Below are 21,687 nucleotides of genomic sequence, written 5' to 3' on the forward strand. Positions count from 1 at the left end.
TCATACGGAAAAATGGGGCTGAAATCCCCGTCCCTTCCTCGAGAGATTTCCGTTCTTTTACTTAAAAACCGTAAGCGAATGATATGATAGTTCCTATGAAAAGGCTGTGAGCGATTTTATATCCCATCCATGTTTTATATGAGCCTATCCTTTGTTGCTGATTACCTCGTCGTCGACAGTATGAAACAATACGGAACACCTTTATTTTCCCTTTTAGCAACTAATATCGCGTGGTTACGGCTGAAACGACAGTTCTCTCAGTAGTTAACAGCATCCTAAGATCGACTTTTTAACATGAAGTTAACAGTTCTCATGCTTCAGAAATTCATTAATAACCTTTTCATTGAATGCTTCCATAATGAGACAATATACAGCGTCAGCAGTTCTGTCTCCTAAGCTACAATGTAATTTAAGGAATAAACATCTATCCAAATTATTCTGTCAAGGAGAAATAGATAATATAAGGCTTAAAGGGTTGAAATTATGTTATGAAATACTTTGTTGGATTCCAACAAAAATGGTATAAACAAAAGAAAAAAAAATCCATAAAATGCATGAATATTTACAGCCGAAGACCGTAATACGTTGATGATAAAGACATACTAATCATAAGTTTTCATTTGTGGAACATCTACAACTGTTCTTCAACATTTTAATGGTAAACAAATCCGCCACAGTTGTAAAATATTTTTTTATTGACCGAAATCTTGCACGACAGAAGTCGCTATACACTATCACGGTTTCGGATCTTCGCCCCATCATCCACGTCCATCCCAAATTGTGGGTGACGGTCCACCTATTGTAGATGTTTGTCTGGGCTTAGACATGACGTCCTACTACTGCTAGATTTCAGATATATCTGATGACGGGCTAAGACCCCGAAACCGTGCTAGTGTATAGCGACTTATTCGTGCAAGACTTCGATCAATAAAAAATATATTTCATAAGAGCGGCGGATTGGTATACCATGAAATATATTGATTAATCGAAAATCATCACAATTTTTATCGCACTGAATTAGTCTTCACGGTTAACAACAGAAAAATTGCTCCATCTGGTTTCTTGGAGATTCACAATTAAATGCTATCAGATTAAGCTGCAGATCGTATGCGAACGACAAATATAGCTGCGGAGAGGTTATTCCACATCAAACTTCTACAAAAAAAGTTACTGCGCCGAAATTAAAATGACCGTAGGTTTTCTTACACGATATATGCAACTGCACGCGCTACATTGCGCCAGAGGTACTCTGTGAGAAAAGTGTGGTGTACCAGAAGAGCAGGTAAACATCTAATTTTCGCCAGACGCTTAGCGTGTAGCAGCGCTCGTAAGAACGAGAGAACGTCCGGCCTGTGCCATGCTGTGACAGTACACCGGCCGGTCGTTTCCTTGACAATGACAATGACGTGGGCTCAGCGACGCTTACATGCAGTGTGGCAGCCCTTGGAAAATGAGAGTGTGTCGTGACACGTTTCAAAAGCCACGCCATTCTGGCGGCCACGCTCGCTCATCAGCAGGTTCAACTGCTGTTTGTAAACAACTTCTTACTGCTATGCCGAATACAGGGCTCACCGTATAATCAGCACAGGCTATGTGTGTGACTGAAAGGCCTGTTGTACATTTTGGAGGTAAGTGAGCTATTGTACGAAAAAGATTTCTTTATTCCTTATTCTTTAGTAGTTTTTCTTCGAAGAGAAGAACAATGTCCACTGTGCAAACTCATAATTAAGGTTTCATTTTTAATTTGCCCTGAATGCATGAATGGCTCCGTCTGTTCTACTTTACGATCTTGTACGGCCGAGCGAACAATATGTCTGCCCTTTCGGGCGCTGGTCACTTGGGGCCGTTGAAGTCCTACATGGTGTTGAGTATGGTGCTTCTGAACCTATCAATTCTCTACTGGTTAACAATCGCGGGATCCCAACCACGCCGGCCGGAGTGGCCGAGCGGTTCTAGGTTCGAATCCTGCCTCGGGCATGGATCTGTGTGATGTCCTTAAGTTAGTTAGGTTTAAGTAGTGCTAAGTTCTAGGGGACTGATGATCTCAGATGTTAAGTCCTATAGTACTCAGAGCCATTTTTGATCACAACCACTTGTGGTAGCATTATTATGGACCGATATATTACGGTTTCGATAGTCCACTATCCTGTCACTGTCGAATTCCTACATGTACTGGAGGACGTTACTCCTCCTTACACGAGGCAAAGCACGAAATTCTTATCAACAAGTAACATTCAAATGCGATTTCTCAATGAAAAACCCGCTACGTAACCTTTCCTTATACACTGAATGTATGTATGGCGTCATTCCTAGCTCCTTTCTGCGGTTGCATAGACAAGTATGAAGTAAACATCGTGCCAATTTCAGTTCTGATCCACGCCGCCTTCGTGGCGTTGCAATTTTTAGTGGTGAGTGGTGTATAAGGAAGCATCTAGGCTTCCCTCTCCAGCTAGGACTGAATGATGCCCCTGTCCATACTACTCTATCCCGTGCAAGCCTCTTCATCTCTGTTTAACTACTGCAACAATACATCCACTTGAAGCATTATTCATCAGTCAGTTTTGAAACGCTTGCGCTATCCCTATTTGCAGACAAAATTACTGGACATCAGGTCCACACGTTATGCAAAAAACTGTTTTCTATATAAACTCAAAAATGTTTGAACACCTTCGTGCCATCGTCAGTAAGTGCCCTCTATTCAGTTCTTAATTTTTCTTACGTCGCTGGATTATGTAGGACCCACTGCACATTGACATATATTGGTAGCTTCTCATAGTTAGTTTCGGAAATCTATTTTCTTCTGTTGTCGAGGTGCACACACAAACCCATCTTTGTTCAGTACCTTACTCATTAGGGACTGGCTTTGTACAGTGAAAAACTGTTAACTGTGAGCTGCAAGTGAGGTTCCGCAAAATATGTGTTGTACACGTGTGTGCATATCAACAACATATGAGAACGGACACTACAAATCTAACGCTGAGAAGCTACCAATCTACAGTAACGTACAGAGGATCCCACGTAACCCAACAATGTAGAAAAAATTCAGAACTGAATAAAAAGCACCCTCTGACGTAGGCAGAAAGATGCTGAGACATATTTGGATTTACATAAAAAAGTTGTTTGCATAATAGGTGGACCTGAAACCCAGTCATCTGTCTGAATCTTATTACTGTGTGTATCACTTGTTCTACATCTGCCCTCCCCTCAAACTTCCCTCCATTAGCAACTTAAAGTTTCCGTCATGCCTCGGAATGTGTCATGTCAACCAATCCAATCTTCTAGTCAAGCTGTGTCATAAATTTCTTTCTTGCCCACTTCAGTTCAGTACTTCCTCATTAGTTACTCGACCTACCCATCAAATCCTTAGCATCCTTCTGTAGCGTCACGTTTCAGAAGATTCTATTCTTGTCTGAATTGGAATATAGGTCGTGTTTCACTTCCGTTTACGGTTACACTGGCGACAAATATCTTCAGAAAAGGATTCCTAATATTTAAATTTATTTTATATGTTCATAATTTCCTTTTTTCCAGAAACTTTTTGCTTGCTATAGCCGGTCTCCATTTTATATCATCTCTAATTCGCCCTTTGTCAGTTATTTTGCTGTCCATATAGCAAAACTCATCAACTACTTTTCATGTGCCGCGCGGGGTAGCCGTGCGGTCTTCGGCGTTCTGTCACAGTTCGCGCGGCTCCTCCCGTCGGAGGTTCGAGTCCTCCCTCGGGCATGGGTGTGTGTGTTGTCCTTAGCGTAAGTTAGTTTAAGTTAGATTAAGCAGTGAGTAAGTCTAGGGACCAATCACCTCAGCAGTCTGGTCCCACAGTCCCTACCACAAATTTCCAAATTTTTCCTTTTCATGTCTCATTTCCTAATCTAATTCCCTCAGCATAGTCTGATTTGATTGCACTTCATTCCAATACCCCTGTTTTATTTTCTTTCATGTTCATCTTATTACGTCTTTGAAGACATTATCCACCCCGTTCAATTACTCTTTCAAGTCCCTTGTTGTCTCCTCAGTGTCATTAAAAAAAGCTCAAAATTTTTATTTCTTCTCCCTCAACTTTAATTCTCTTTTCAAATTCCTCCTTGATTTCCTTTACTGCTTGCTCAGTGTACAGATTGCTATTCCAAGTACCTTGTTGTCTCTGCAGTGTCATTGGAAAAGTTAAAAATTTTTATTTCTTCTCCCTCAACTTTAATTCTCTTTTCAAATTCCTCCTTGATTTCCTTTACTGCTTGCTCAGTGTACAGATTGCTATTCCAAGTACCTTGTTGTCTCTGCAATGTCATCGGAAAAGCTCAAAATTTTCATTTGTAACGCCTCAACTTTAATTCCCTTTTCAAATTACCCCTTGATTTGTTTTACTGCATGCTCAATATGCAGATCGAATAAAATTGGAGAATGGCTACAATCCTGTTTCACTCCCTTCTCAGCCGGCCGGGGTGGCCGAGCGGTTCTAGGCGCTACAGTCTGGAACCACGTGACCGCTACGGTCACAAGTTCGAATCCTGCCTCGTGCATGGATGTGTGTGATGTCCTTAGGTTAGTTAGGTTTAAGTAGTTCTAAGTTCTAGGGGACTGATGACCTCAGAAGTTAAGTCCCATAGTGCTCAGAGCCATGTGAACCATTTGAACTCCCTTCTCAACCACTGCTTTCCTTTCGTGTCCTTCGACTCTTATAGCTGCAGTCTGTTTTCTACACAAGTTGTAAATAACCTTTCGCTCGGTGTATTATATCCCTGCTACCATCAAAATTTCGAAGCATGATTTCCAGTCAACATTGCCAAAAGCTTTCTCTAACTGTTATAAACCTAGGTTTGCTTTTCTTTAATCTATCTTCTAAGACAAGATTAAAGAAAAAAAAACAGAAAACATAAATCAGATTGTCTGAACTCAGTTCCTTCTGGATACGAGGCTGACCGTCATATCGCTCGATCAGAGACGCTCATTTTGGTGTGCAGTGCAGCACGTCAGTGGCAACGGCAACAATGTTGGACCTCTTCCTGGAAACGGGCGTGGTAGTGGGTGCGGCGAAGAAGTCACAAGGCAGTCCCGCTTGTCCTATGGAGGTCGCCACAGCGGCGGCATCCCCAATTCAGTACACTCACTCACGAGACGCGTGACGCATCGACAACACTTGTCGCTCAGTAAAGTTTTCAAGTCTTGCTATCAAGTTAGTTTATGTGCCTCATGATGCGACCCGGAAGTCATTGCTGTCTCTTTCTGAGCTCAACATCACAGTCATCATGGAGGGATGCTGACTCAGTTTTTCAGGATAGCAAATGGGAAGTTGCGGTACAAAAAATGGCCCAGAGATCACCAGTGTGTGTGTGCGTGCGTGCGTGCGTGTGTGTGTGTGTGTGTGTGTGTGTGTGTGTGTGTGTGTGTGTAGTGAATGAAGTATTATGAAACAATGTGTGTATAGTGTGTGCAGTGACTGATAGTGAGATATGAGTGAACAATGTGGCATTACATTATTTAATAAGTTATTTGTAAAAAAAGTATTGTATACCAGGAGTAAATCTAATGATTGTCTCTAACTAGAAGTCTGTATATACACGTGTATACGAATTAGCTTATTTTAAATTGATCTAAATTTGTAAATACTTTGACATGTCCTACATCCGTGTAAAAAGAGATCTACGGATGAATAAAGCTAATACACTACTACTACTACTACTACTACTACCGAGCGGTCTGAGGCGCTGCAGTCATGGACTGTGCGGCTGGTCCCGGCGGAGGTTCAAGTCCTCCCTGGGGCATGAGTGTGTGTGTTTGTCTTTAAGATAATTTAGGTAAGTAGTGTGTAAGCTTAGGGACTGATGAACTTAGCAGTTAAGTCCCATAAGATTTCACACTTTTTTGAACATTTTGAACTACTACTACTACTACTACTACCACCCCCTGTCAAGTCTTCACAGGCCGTGGAAAAACATTTGACACTTGCACACGTTCGACACGTTACAAAAAATCACACTTTGCTGCAACGGAAATGCAGTACTACGACATTAGTAAGGACTAACACGACACGCCACCCACTCATGAGACCGTGAAGATGCCAATACCACACAACACTTCATTAGCAGCTCTGGAGAGGCCCGACTACGGTGCATTGGTAATACTCGTTTTAACCCTAAATATTAATAATACTTAAAGGGAGAGGAAGAATGGGGTGGGGGGGGGGGGGAGGGTAGTCATTTGGTTAAGCTGACACTTCTTGGTTTATACAGGGCATACCATGAGGAATGGTGAGCATTCAGGGACACGACAGAAAACTCTTATGAAGCAAAAAAACTCCAAATGCACATATGCCCTATTCAGAATGGCTTCCGAGATAGGAGATCAAAATGGTTCAAATAGCTCTGAGCACTATGGGACTTAACGTCTTATATCATCAGTCCCCTAGAACTTAGAACTACTTAAACCTAACTAACCTAAGGACATCACACACGTCCATGCCCGAGGCAGGATTCGAACCTGCGACCGTAGCAGTCCCGCGGTTCCGGACTGCAGCGCCTAGAACCGCACCGCCACCGCGGCCGGCAGATAGGAGATCTGCCTGCAGGGCTCTTCCTTTAACGCTCTTTCTTAAGTATCGCAGATAAGCATATTATTCTATTCTATGACACATATACGAGGTTTGTTGAGAAATTAAGTTCCGATCGGTCGCGAAATGGAAACCACAGCGAAAACCAGAAACGTTTTATTTGCAACAGTTAGGTACACCTTCCACCTACTTCTCTACATAGCCGCCGCTCCAACTTCGAGTGTTGTCGTAGTGTTGCATCAACTTTCCTATATCCTCGTCGTAGAAAGCAGCCGTCTGTGCTTTCGGCCAGTTATCAGCACTGATCTGTAGCTCGTTGTCTGAGCAAAAATGTTGTCTTCATAGTCAGCGGTTCTTGTGAGCAGAGATGAGACTCAGGGGGAGCCAATTACGGACTGTATTGTGGGTGACCAAACACTTCTCATGGGAGACGCTGCAGGAGCGTCTTCATTGCCCCTGCAGTGTGCGGCCGAGAATTGGCATGAAGAAGGAACTGCTCGACAGTTGTGTTACGTGGGCTGCATGACACAGGCGAAATCTCTAACCAGTCCCTCGTACTTGGCGGGAGACGCTATTCCCTACTCATCTTTACGTGCTCACTGTTCACTCAAAACTGAAAAGAGCGACGCGACACGATCGACGGGCACACTACAGACACTGCCCAAGACATCTGTGCAAAGCTTTACCGGATTGTCTCTGTGGTTTCCATTTCGCGACCGATCGGAACTTACTTTCTGGACAACCTTCGTATATCGAAGTATGTTGCAGCGGCAGCGAGACTCAGAGATGCCCGGAGGTGCCTCTCACGGAGAGCATCCCAGGATGCATTTTTTTGGATTAGTGGTACGCATGTACGAGGTGCGGCTAGAAAAAAACCGGACTGATGCTGGAAAAAACATTTATTTACAATTATTTACAATTTCATGTTATCTCCTTCAATGTACTCTCCTCCTCGGTCTCTACACCGCTCCATACGAATTTTCCACTGTTCATAGCAATGCTGCAGATCATTTTCGGTAAGTCCATACATTACTTCCGTCGCTTTTTCTTTTACTGCTTCAACAGTCTCAAATCTAGTTCCTTTCAAAGCTGACTTGACTTTAGGGAAAACAAAAAAGTCACAGGGGGCCAAATCAGGTGAGTAGGGTGGATGATCTAAGATGTGGAATGTTGTGTTTTGCCAAAAACGTCTTCACTGACAACGCACTGTGAGCTGGGGCATTGTCTTGGTGAAGGATCCATGACTTTTTTCTCCACAAATCGTTCCGTTTTCTCCGTACTCGCTCACGTAGGGTAGCCAGGACGCTAATGTAGTAATGCTGATTCACTGTTTGTCCCTCTGGTACCCAATCAATGTGCACAATCCCTTTGATGTCAAAAAAAACAATCATCATTGCCTTGAATTTCGATTTTGACATTCGTGCTTTTTTTTGTCGTGGAGAACCAGGAGTTTTCCAATGCATCGATTGGCGTTTAGTTTCGGGATCGTAAGTAAAAAACCACGATTCATCGCAAGTAATAACATTTTGTAAGAAGGTGGGATCACTTTCAATGTTTTCCAGGGTGTCAGAACAAATCATTCTTCGGCGTTCCTTCTGTTCAACTGTGAGACACTTTGGAACATTTTTGAACACACTTTGTTCATGTTGAAACTTTCATGAAGAATCTGCCTAACACTTTCCTTGTCAACTCCTGTTAACTCAGACACTGCTCTGATTGTTAAACGGCGATCTTGTCGAACAAGTTTACCGATTTTTTCAATGTTTGCATCAGTTTTTGCTGACAATGGTCTGCCAGTGCGAGTGTCATCACTGGTGTCTTCGCGGCCATCTTTAAATCGTTTAAACCACTCAAACACTTGTGTTCGCGATAAACAATCATCGCCGTACACTTGTCGTAACATTACAAACGTTTCACTTGCAGATTTTCCTGGTTTGAAACAAAATTTGATGTTAACACGCTGTTCTTTCTGTACACTCAACATTTTCCGACGCACAGACAAAACGTCAACTACTTAAAACAGACGCCACGGGTAGACTGAGTGCAGGAGGCAGATGAAACTCGAGCAGTAGGCGGAGCGAGAGTCACGTGACAGGCCACGCGACTTTCAGCCTTATTGCATTCGTTTTATTGTTTCACCAGTACTAGTCCGGTTTTTTTCTAGCCACACCTCGTATGTCTCTTACCCATCCAAACTCTTTGACGTTTTATTAGAACCCAATCTACATTGTTGCTTTAAACCACTTTGTTCGAGATGTCATTCTGGCATTAAACTAGCCCGTTGATCGCATAGTTGTCCATGGTGTGTTGTGAGTGGCGTACTGCGAGGGACTGAGAGTACATCAGAGAGAAGCATCGGTTAACTGTGTTTGTGCACTCTCTGCTAAAATGCTACGAAACGCGAGGTATAGTGATGTAACGCTTGTTATGATTTGCTAGGAAACGTTTAGTAAAAAGAGACTGTACACGTGCTCCAGTGATGGTCAAGATTGAAGACTGCCGACAAAATGAATTTTCAGCTGCTTTGTCACGTAAATCTCGGGCATTGGATACGAACCAGCACTATGCCGGCCGCGCGGAGTGGCCGCGCGGTTTAGGGCGCCATGTCACGGACTGCGCTGCCCCTCCCGCAGGAGGTTCGAGTCCTCCCTCGGGCATGGGTGTATGTGTTTTTCCTAGCGTAAGTTAATTTAACTTAGTTCAAGTAGTGTGTAATACTAGGGACCGATAACCTCAGCAGTTTGGTCCCTCAAGTATCCACACACATTTCATTTTCAGCACTATGCCCGGTGTTTTGACATTCAGATTTGGCAGACAGAGCGACTCGGGAGAAACGGCTAAAAATGAAATACGCACGTACTTTTGCACACAAAAAGTCCCAGTATGGTGGTGGTAGGAAGATGGTGTGATTGAGACTGCACTGGCGGATGTACGGAGTTGCGCATTACCGAAACGCTCACTGGTACACGAAACAGACTTTCCGATATTTTGTTATGACTGAAGTTAGTTACATGGAGGACTGTTCGCTTTATTGGTTTAGTGTTCGGATCGGCATATAGCTTAATTTATGGAAGCTATGGTATAAGATGAGGCTATCGCTCGAATGCTGTGCCGAACGTTTTCTGTTGATTTCATCCTATGGAGCATTGAGATTCGCTTAGGATAAGTATTCCAGCTAGGTTGCTACCTTCCACAAATTAAGACTGCTCATTTGAGTGGTTGACGTATAGCCCTGCAACTACTACACCATGTTATTGCGGTTTTCTGTCCGGAGACAGGTTTGATGCAGCTGTCCACGCTACTCTATCCTGTACAAGGCTCTTCATCTGTGAATAATTTCTGCAAAATGGATCCGTTTGAACCAGCTTACTGTATTTTTGTCCAGGTCTACGTCTACAATTTTTATTCTTCCCCTCCCCGTCCCAGTTCTCTCCATGACTATTCCTTGATGCCTCAGGCAGCTACTCTCTCTGAATGCTCGACACGAAAATGTGAAGCGGTTTTGTCCGCAACATCGATCACACATCGTATTAGGAAACTAATCGTGAGTGTTGCCCGTATGTCTCAGTTATCCCACAGATGGAAAATCCTCTCGTGTCTTGAACATATAGAATAGAATTTCAGAGATCGTACATTATAAGGTATAAAAGGTATTATAAGGAACAAAACATAGAAGTCATTAGAAACGATTAGAAACGGTGCACTAAAGTCAGTGGACATTTAGGGAAAAGGACACCGGCAGTGTTTTGGTGGGAAAATCATAAAAGTATTTGTTTTTATTGTAATTACAGAAAACCTAAGATCGAGATAACTCGATTGCGACTCGAGCGCTGCTCCTCCGAAAAACAAATTCCAAGCGAGTTAACCATTGTGTCAGCTAGTTCGGTCGACCTTACAGATCACTATACGGTTGGACTGGATGGGCAAAGCTAACCGATAGTAACTGAGTGTGTTGAGCTCGGTAATATAGCAGCTCCTCAATCTCCACTGAAATATCAAATTCGAAGAGGGGCGTTCAGACCTGAGTTAGGGGCTGCAGAGATTTAAAACCTAGCCTCGTAACTGAATAACGAGGGGTCTGAATCTCCATCCCAATATCCTCTTCCGCATTCTTTAAATGAGCATTAGAATGAATGGAAACCTTGTCTACACCCATTTTTTTCTGATCAGTGTGTATAAAGAACTAGACTTCAGCAATTCTATTTGTCTGTATGGGTTGCAGACATTTCTGGTGTGCGAACTGTGCTCAAGTGAGCTTCACTCCAGGTGCAGCAGCACTTGTCTTACGATGAGGAGGACGAGATTAGTGTTTAACGTCCCGTCGACAACGAGATCGTTAGAGACGGAGCAAAAGCTCGGATCAGGGGAGGATGGGGAAGGAAATCGGCCGTGCACTCTCAAAGCAACCGTCTCAGCATTTGCATGAAGTGATCTAGGGAAATCACGGAAAACCTAAATCAGCATGGCCGGACGCGGGTTTGAACCGCCGTCCTCCCGAATGTGAGTCCAGTGTGCTAACCATTGCCTTGGGGAGTTTTACTGAGAGGCAAGTCAGTGACTTTGATGATAGCAAATACGAGGTGCATTCAAGTTCTAAGGCCTCCAATTTTTTTTCTCCGGACTGGAAAGAGATAGAAACATGCGCATTGTTTCAAAATGAGGCCGCGTTCATTGTCAATACGTCCCTGAGATGGCAGCACCGTACGGCAGATGAAATTTTACCGCCAGCGGCGAGAATGAGAACTGTTTTAAATACTTAAAATGGCGACGTTTTCCATACTTGAACAGCGTGCAATCATTCGTTTTCTGAATTTGCGTGGTGCGAAACCAATTGAAATTCATCGACAGTTGAAGGAGACATGTGGTGATGGAGTTATGGATGTGTCGAAAGTGCGTTCGTGGGTGCGACAGTTTAATGAAGGCAGAACATCGTGTGACAACAAACCGAAACAACCTCGGGCTCGCACAAGCCGGTCTGACGACATGATCGAGAAAGTGGAGAGAATTGTTTTGGGGGATCGCCGAATCACTGTTGAACAGATCGCCTCCAGAGTTGGCATTTCTGTGGGTTCTGTGCACACAATCCTGCATGACGACCTGAAAATGCGAAAAGTGTCATCCAGGTGAGTGCCACGAATACTGACGCACGACCAAACGGCTGCCCCTGTGGCATGTTGCCAAGCAATGTTGACGCGCAACGATAGCATGAATGGGACTTTCTTTTCGTCGGTTGTGACAATGGATGAGACGTGGATGCCATTTTTCAATCCAGAAACAAAGCGCCAGTCAGCTCAATGGAAGGACACAGATTCACCGCCACCAAAAAAATTTCGGGTAACCGCCAGTGCTGAAAAAATGATGGTGTCCATGTTCTGGGACAGCGAGGGCGTAATACTTACCCATTGCGTTCCAAAGGGCACTACGGTAACAGGTGCATCCTACGAAAATGTTTTGAAGAACAAATTCCTTCCTGCACTGCAACAAAAACGTCCGGGAAGGGCTGCGCATATGCTGTTTCACCAAGACAACGCACCCGCACATCGAGCTAACGTTACACAACAGTTTCTTCGTGATAACAACTTTGAAGTGATTCCTCGTGCTCCCTACTCACCTGACCTGGCTCCTAGTGACTTTTGGCTTTTTCCAACAATGAAAGACACTCTCCGTGGCCGCACATTCACCAGCCGTGCTGCTATTGCCTTAGCGATTTTCCAGTGGTCAAAACAGACTCCTAAAGAAGCCTTCGCCGCTGCCATGGAATCATGGCGTCAGCGTTGTGAAAAATGTGTACGTCTGCAGGGCGATTACGTCGAGAAGTAACACCAGTTTCATCGATTTCGGGTGAGTAGTTAATTAGAAAAAAAATCGGAGGCCTTAGAACTTGAATGCACCTCGTACTTCTGCCTGACTGGTACATATTTTCTTCTGCTTTTAGAGGACAGCATAAGGAGAACCTGATAATAGGGCATCTGGGAGGAAAGTGCGTGTGTAGCTATCATCTTCAGTGAATATGAAATCGCACCCACTGCCGTTCACTGACTGCGAAGAATTTATGGGGACCACATCAGCGTTCTGAGGCCCTTGCTGCTACGTTTCAGAACCAACGATATTTACTTTTCGTTAATCGTTCGACTCCGATCGAAGTCAAAGACAGAGGGGCAACTGTTTCTAGAAAACGAAACTACGTGGCCACTATTGGAACTGCGAGCTACGACGAAGCCTTTGCGTACATAATGCCTTGTGCTACCAGTGTCATTGCGCACCGAACATAAGCAGGCTACATTAGTTTTAGAACAAGACCTGCACGTCACAAAGTCTTCCGAAAGTGATACACCAATTTTCCGTTGCCAGTCGGTTAAAATGTAAGAGCAATGACCTGCCAGACAACCTGATTACGGTGGTTACAAAATTCGGCCTCTAATGAACGCCGTTAGCGGAAAAGAGATGGACATAGATGTTTATCTTGACGATGTCTACCTCCTTAGAGTATTAAAGAATAGTGCGACATAGAGTCCTGAGGAAATAAGTTGTCAACTTGAGAAAGGAAATTCACTCCCCGTTAAAGATAGGATTAACAGAACAACTAGACAAGATTCAATTAAGAGCGCCGCCGTTTTGTGACGGGATCATCTCGCCCACGCGAGGGCGCTACGAAGATGCTAAACAAACTCCAGTGGCAACGCTACGAAGATCTGCGCTGTGCGTAACGGAGAAATTCCAAGAGAGTACGTTCCGGAAAGAGTCTGACAACATATGACGGCCTTGTGCATACGTCTCACGAAATGACCACAAGGAGCAAATTGGAGAAATTAGAGCTAATGTAGTGGTTTACCGACAACTGCTCTTCCCACGCGTCGTTAACGGAGGGGGATCAGTTAGTTGTACAGGAAGTATTTTCCGCCATACACCGCCAGGTAGCTTATGTTGATGCAGATGTTTAGGGATATCAAGAAAACTTAAATCAAGACGAAAGGCATTCCTCAAGAATATGGGTCCCCAGGCTTAACTACAGTGCCATCTCATTCAACATGTACTACGTAGTAGAACACAACATTTGATTTCTTGTCTTCTGTTTTGAGTGGAACGTGACCGACGACAACACTTAAGGAAGGAACACAGTACTGTAACAACCAATGTCTTCCCACTTGAAACACCCACCAGAAATGTTTGACTCTCTGAGTATTTTTCCTTTTCTTATGGTTTGTGAGCTTTTTGCTAGTGAAGAGAAATGATAATTTTTTCATGAGAACAGTCTTAAAAATCATTTCAATTGCTGATAACATACTTCAATACCACTCAAAAATTATGACAGTCGCATTTGCCTCATAAACATTTAGATTATTCCTCTGCAAGAGAAGACATTATTTCTCTTCTGTTCTCTTGTGACACTATCGTAGTGTACAGTTTCACAAGCTGTTTGGGGAAAATGTTTCAGGCACGCAAGGTTATATGTTAGAATTGTTTATATAACGGCAAATATTTTTCGATTATTCTTTATTAGGCAGTAAGTTAATCTCATTGATTATAGGATAACTTAATTCATATCTAACCCCAGTTTTTTCTGTGTCATAAGAGCAAAACACTTGCAACATAAATGACTTTATTTTTCATATAAACGAGTCTGTTGTTGAATTATAAACAGAAAATACTTCCTTATTACATAGTAATTACGCGTCCCTTTGCTTCTGTTGCCTTAATCTCTTCTTCTCGCACCATCAAACGCAGTTTTTTCTCCAATGAAATGCGTCCGTTGTATGTATCGGTGAAGTGACCAATACATGTCTCCGAGCATATTGGTATTCCTGCGGCCCTGATAGCGGCTTTCTATCATTATGATGTTTCGATTAAAGAGCTCACTTTGTTCCTACTGATAGTACGTAAAATTTTAGGACAAGAAATAGTCATAATTATTCAAAAGGTGATACTTGATGCTCATCAAACAGCCTAACTTCTTGAACGTTTCCATTATGCTGATTACACCAGAAATATAACGTGGGTCCTTTTTGTTACTTCAGAACTTGATAACAACATACCTGAATGATAACCAACACTTCACCGCAACTACAATAATTTTGATTAGCAGTTGGAATCAAACTTTTTTTTAATGTCAAGTACAAAAACCATGCTTTCTTTCAGTTTCCCTTCAGACAGTCGAGGAAGCTTATAGCATTCACTAAGGCCTTCATGAACCGTTTCATTAGATCCAACTTAATCCATAGCGGTGATAATAGATTCTTTTAATTCACGAGACTCTTGCGCAAAAAGAGAACCAAAGCGCTTGTCACGGTAGTTACGATATATAAAATGAATCAGAACTCCACCGACAAAACTTCGGAGGTTGTTCAGGGATATTTTTAGAGTATTTTGGTATAAGGGACTCGTGGTCTCCGGTAATTACATTTAGTTTGATTCCTTGCCTCTAATATCGGTATCACATCAAAAAAATCTGCACAGCAGTGCAAATGTCCGCGGTATGAGATAGTGTCTTGTTTGGAAACAAACTTGCTCCATTCACTCACGGTAAATGCTGTTGACAACAGTAGGGCGTATTTTACTCTTGGTTCTCAAGCTTGCATTCAGTACTGCTCGGTCCCGTTGTGGGTTTGTTTTTCCAGTAGTGTTTGCTGTACGTTAACAGCGATACACAGTAGTATGCATACGTTTACTAATGAAGACTCGGCCGATAGGCATATCGTCCACGGGTTGACTGAATGTAATGGCGAAGCGTCACGTCGACGCTACACTCAGCTGTTCCTGCAGCGACGGCAACCACATCACAGGAGTTTAACACTTGTACATAGGCGCCCGAGAATAACAGGAGCCTTTGGCGTTACTACTGTTTGGTGACTGCGTATTACAGGCTTTCTGGGTGGTGTGTAAGTCATTTCACAGAAACAAAGACAATTCTCGTAACAAATCCGAATAATTCAATAATTCATAATTACGTTATTATTCTGGATCGAGCCACCGGAGACCACAGATACCTTATATACCCCAAAATAGCCAGAAGATACCCATGAACGACCACCGATTTTGTCGATGGGGTTCTGGTTCAGCCTGTACACTAAATAAATCAATCTCAGCTACCAAATCTCAACTTCATAATATTATTAAATGAAATAGCACACGAGTCTTACATCATTGACATTGCAAAATATGCATTTTTGAAAAAAAATATTGAATTTTAATTGTAAAAAAAATGGAGAGTAAAGAGATGTTTTGCTGTGGTATCTAGATTTAACGCTATAAAGAACATGACAATCAGCAACTGACATTGAAAAAGTGTTTTTCAGCTTTCATCTGTGTTATTAAAAATACAACTGGACAATAAAACAAGTCTTAGACACGCTGAAACATTTACAGCAAGTTGAAACCTCCATCTTTGCTGTGTTTACAGTATACACAGTTCGCTCATTTTTTTAGGTTCCGTAAGGTAGCAAGTTGATGGTTGTGCCGAATATAAGTTCTACGGTCCCCTGGCGCTGGAAAAAACTTTAAGCTTCTAAGTCAATGCAGTCAGAAGATACGGTCATTTATGCTATATGTTTTGATACGCGCAAACTAACTTACCAAACCTTCACTTCCCCTTGACCTAGTCATGAAATTCGGCAAGAACCAAGGTTTCATAGTAATAGCAAAGGAAGAAATCCGAAAATTTTTAATCTGTAATAATCTCACATAAAAATAAGAGAAATCAGGGCTCGCACAGAAAAATTTAAGTGCTCGTTTTTCCAGCTCACCGTTCGAGAGTGGAACTGTGAGAGAGATAGCTTGAAGGTGGTTCATTGAACCCTCTGCCAGGCACTTAATTGTGAATAGCAGAGTAATCACGTAGATATAGATGTAGATGCCATTTGTTGACCGCCTGTCTATCTGCCTAATCGTCTGTCGAGACCCCCTTCTTCTCGGGAACGGGTAGTGGTATAATGTTGAAATTTGTGTGTAATACTAAGGTCTATTGTTCCTTGGCGGTGTAAAAATTTTAGCTTCTAAGTTAATGCAAGCAAAAGATATGGCCGTTTGTGTCACGTTTTTTGAAACTCGCAGACTCATTCATCAAAACCTATAGATGAACTATCTGTACACATAACTACTGACAAAACCCTCGTTGTTCGGGTCAGGATAAATGGCATAGGAGAAGGCACAAGTAGCATTCTAGATATGAGATGCACGCAGACGTATACCTCGTAGAGGATGTTATGAATGGAGTTATCCTATTGGTCGCTGTGCGTGGCAGTGGATGAGAGTGGTGGACAAAAATCGGCTAAATATGGAGTAATAAATGTTATTAGGTAAAACTAAATGATACGAGGGCTGTTCAAAAAGTAAGACGACTTTTCAAATTGCGCGGGCAACGTACATTCGACTATCGATCTTTTTTTTGTCATGTTCGTACACATGTCCCGAACATATCTTCACAGTTTCACGAGTATAGCATACTTCGTTTGTTTTTGACAGATAGAAAGGTTGGACGTGTTTTACTGTGCTCAGAGATTTTCGATTATTATCAAAAGTGGAGCAAAGAATTTGCATCAAATTTTGTGCGAAAGTGTAAAACACTTGAAGTGTTGACAGTGTCATACAGTGAGTCTGCTCTAAGTAAAAAAATGTTTACAAGTGGGACAAACTTCCAAGATGGGAGAGGAGATGCCAATGACGAACGTCGCTCTGGACGCCCCATCACATCAACAATAGATGATAACGTCAGAGCTGCGAACAAAATTGTTTTCGAAAATCGTCGAATAACCGTAAGAGAAGTTGTTGAGGATTTTGGCATATCGGTCGGCTCGCAATTTTTTTGATGTTTTGGGCATGAGACGTGTGTCAGCGAAGTTTGTTCCAAAACCTCTCAACTTTGATCAGAAGAACCGTCGCATGAGCATCGCTTAGGAGCTCTTGAATGACGTCAATATTGATCCTGATTTTCTCAAAAGGGTCAGAACTGGTGACGAAACACGGGTTTACTGTTATGACGTCGAAACCAAAGCCCAGTCGTCCCAATGGAAGCATCCCGGAGAGCCAAGACCGAAAAAAGCACACCAAGTTCGATCAAATGCCAAAGTTTTGCTCACTGTTTTGTTCAGTTACAGTGGCACAGTGCATTATGAATTTTTTCCTCGAGGTCGTACGGTCAATAACGAGTATTACTTTGACGTTATGCGCCGTTTGCGAGAAGCGATACGCAAAAAACGTCCGGAATTGTGGATAAACAATTCATGGCTTTTGCATCACGACAATTCATCGTTCCTTGTGAGAGATTTTTTGGCCAAAACAACACGACAACCATGCCTCAGCCACCATATTCACCGGATTTTCCCTCCCTGCGACTTTTTCCTGTTTCCGAAACTGAAGGGGCCTATGAAAGGACGAAGATTTTCAATGACTGAGGAAATAAAACTGTATCGCTGGAAGTGCTCAAGGCTATACTAAAAAGTGCTTATGAGAAGTGCTTCGAGGATTGGAATAACGTTGGCACAAGTGTGTCGTATTTGAAGGGGATTACTTTGAAGGGGAAACATGAATATTGATGAATAAATAAATATTTTTTCATAAAAATATATAGTCACCTTACTTTTTGAACACACCTCGTATATGACTTACGAACTTTACCGTACACGTGCAAGGGTTTTTTTATTATTTCATTCACGATGCAATGTAGGGGTGATAAGAGTCCTCAACGTGTTTCATCCATACTATCGGAGGTGGAAGTGGGTGAATGTGGTTGGCAGATGTCCCAATAAAATGTGCAATGTGGAACACTTAGTTCTCTTAGAAAAAGTTACATTGTCTACGACATCAGCTTTACCGCTTTAGTGTATGTACTCGCTTATACAATCCTCAGCCGGTTTCATCAGTACTGGCATTAAAGTTACTTTACGTAGACATATTTAACCGCGGGTAACACCAGGGGGCCAATGCAAAGTGATTGCTGAAAACGCGATAAATTATGTAAAGGATTGATTACACTCACGAAGAATAACAAAAATTTTTATTTGAAATGACTGTAGTTCAAAAATGGCTCTGAGCACTATGGGGCTTAACTTCTAAGGCCATCAGTCCCCTAGAACTAAGAACTACTTAAACCTAACTAACGTAAGGACATGACACACATCCATGCCCGCGGCAGGATTCGAACCTGCGACCGTAGCGGTCGCGTGGTTCCAGACTGTAACGCCTATAACCGCTCGGCCACCTCGCCCGGCCATATGACTGTACTGTACGGTTCGATTAGTCATTTGTTATTTACGAGTATTTTTAACTTTGAGTCTATCTGTAATTTGTTCTTTGTGTCTGTGTTAATCAACGGTAAAGTATGACTCACGAAAACGGGCTGACAGTTTAAAAACTGACCTACGAATATTTGATATTACACGTCGTTATTAAAGTCTGAATGACGAAACCGAGCAAACATCGTCTTATGTCGGACGAATGAAACAATAAAGCGTTTTCACATGTACGGTAAAGTTCGTGAGTCACAGCTTTTCCTAAGAATATTTATTTCTCTAGATGTTTGTTCGTCACAATCACCCGCTGCCACGCACCGCGACCAAATTCCCTTAGGGCCACCATGAGACCAAGGGCTACATAGCACCACAACTATGACTGGGTGGCAGTGTGTGGTCGTGGAGAAAAGTCTCTGTCAGTACACACACACACAAGCCTTTTATACTGTATGTAGATATAGGCTACATTAAGTTTGCACAGAACGTTCAGAGCTCGAGTTCTACTAGGGATAGCATTTATTGGTGAAACAACCGGTGTTCTGTTATATCGTTTTTTTCATGTCATTTTTAATCTTACTACTAAAACCGCACAAAGTAACCGGTTTCTAAAATAACCGATTTTATGTTTTTTATTCCTACTATTTCCTGTAATAAACGCAGAAATGTAACAGAGGCTGAAAAATTTTCGCTCACTTAGTTCCAAGACACACAGAATCAAAATATTAAATTAAATGGCCAAATAAAAGAAAACTTAATCCGTTCACTGTTCACTGCTTTTCTTGAACACTCATTAAGTGGTTGAATACTACAAAAAAAAAAAAAAAATCAACAGTGTTCTTCCACTGATTCTAATCTTTTTGAAATTCTACTCAAAAATCAAGTTGCAATCGGGGATCACGCCACTCTTTCGGCATTATGAAAAACAATCAGTGCTAAAAGGTGAAAACTGACGATCAAGGGTTCTATTTTTCGTGTTATTTATCACTTTTCAAGGGCTACATGCAGATAATCGCAGCAGATCGACTACTTGTGTATGTGCAAGTAGCCGATTTGCTGCGATTATCTGCTTGTAGCCCTTGAAAACGGATAAATAAGAAGAAAAATAGAACACTTGACCGTCAGTTTTCTCGACACACAGCAACAGGAACAGTATTGCAATTTTGTCAAACGAAGACATGGTTTGAGATCGTGGATGTTAGACGAAATAAATTGTTGGTATTGTACAGCAACCGGCCACAAATTTATTTTACGTTACTTTATTTAAAAAGTACCCTTAGCGGTTTCGAATTTTTCACAATTCATCATCTGGCGGTTTTTCCATGAATGAATTGTGAAAAATTTCGGAACTGCTAACAGTACTTTTTAAATAAAGCAACCCTAAAATCAACTTGTGGCTGGTTGCTGTACACCATCAACGATTTATAGGGAGATTATTGTCTCAGCAGTGCTGTACCAAGTCTTATGTCATGTTTTTGGTTGCTCGTTCCTGTCGGCACAGTTATTAAAATAGCACAGATTACGTTTTCCCATTTAGTATAATACCGCAAAGCAATGCAAATTTTTCGAATAAAAATTACTCCTTTTTTAAATAGGATCATTTAAAAACGAAAATTTTTACTGTTGTTGCTGTGGCTAATTGATATTTCGGTTTATTAGTAAAAAATAAGAACGTCCGTTATAACCGAGACCAAACAAATACCGATAATTCACAACTAAGATACCGGTATCGGTTTTAGCTGATTGACTTTTCCCATCCCTAAGTCCCGCCCGCACTCGTCCGATTTTTCTTCCGGACGAGTGTGAGAGGAGGGGAACGGTAGCAGCCGAGAGAGCGGCACGTACGCTGGACGAGCATTGAGCCCGGAGAGCGATTGTCTGGCGCTCGCGTTTTTTCGCTCCCACGCTGCGGCCGCCGGCCAGCACAAAGGGTCGCACCGGAAGGAAGCCTGCGACGCCAGCTGCGCTCGTGTCGCGTACAGTAGCCGCACGCCGTACTCACCGTTCAGCGCTCGCTCGCAGTGCTCCCAGACGGCCATGTCGCTCGCCCCAGCGTCGCTAGGCAACCCCGCAGTAGCCGAGACGCCGGCAGTCGCGTCCGGACGAGAACTGAAAGGAACACGAAACGCCAGCCGGTGGACTCAGCAAAACGGTACACGCGGGCGACGTAGGTCAGAGCGCGGCGCGAGGAGGAGTTACGGACGCTGGACTGGCTGGACTGCGCCTACCCCGGGCACCCTCTGGAGTCACGGCCGACTGACTGCCGCCGCCGCGCCGGCCCGGGGCGGCTAGGAGACGCGCTCGGGCGAGCGCCGGCCCGCGCATGCGCAGTACGCGCATTCCTCGCCGCTCCTGGGAGCCGCGCGGCACACTTCGCCGTGGGGCACGGCTGGCGGAAGGCACCTGCCCGAGGGAAAGTCGAGGCGGTCTCCTCCACTCCTCTGCCCGCTTTTATAAGTAAGGCACATCGCACCGCACTCTGAGTGTCTCATTCATCTCCCGACGAGGCGGCTGTTTATTGCGGAGTAGCACCGTGAATCTGAGAAACATTGCGAATGGCAACAAGATCTACAGCTAATGAGCGCTGTCAGCTGGTCCTTGCGTACTCTGAGCTGACAAAAGTTGTAGGACACTTCCTACTATCACGTCGCACCTCCTTTTTCCCGGCGAAGTACAGCAACTCGATGCGTCATGTCGTTCTGAGTCCCCTGCAGAAACATTGAGAAAAGCTGTCGCTATAGCCACTCATAATCGCGAAAGAGTTGCGAGTGCAGGATTTTGTCCACGAACTGACTTCTCGATTGCGTCCCAGAAATGTTCGATTGGATTCGTGTCGGGCGATATGGGTGGCCAAAACATTCACTCGAACTGTCCAGAATGTTCTTCAAATCAATCGCGAACAATTGTAACCAGTGACAT

General features: G+C 43.1%; 1 protein-coding gene across 2 annotated transcripts in view; it reads right to left on the minus strand.

Moving 5' to 3' along the window:
• The window catches only part of LOC126251457 (serine-rich adhesin for platelets-like), a 417,638-nt gene extending 396,623 nt beyond the window's left edge, over positions 1-21,015 (minus strand). For both annotated transcript variants that reach the window (XM_049951888.1, XM_049951887.1), the window contains exon 1: positions 20,771-21,015. The gene's annotated coding sequence lies outside the window, so the exon portion shown is untranslated. The remainder of the gene's footprint in view (positions 1-20,770) is intronic.
• Positions 21,016-21,687: the final 672 nt, after the last annotated feature.

This window comes from Schistocerca nitens, chromosome 4, assembly GCF_023898315.1.
Source record: "Schistocerca nitens isolate TAMUIC-IGC-003100 chromosome 4, iqSchNite1.1, whole genome shotgun sequence".
Classification (NCBI taxonomy): Eukaryota; Metazoa; Arthropoda; class Insecta; order Orthoptera; family Acrididae; genus Schistocerca; species Schistocerca nitens.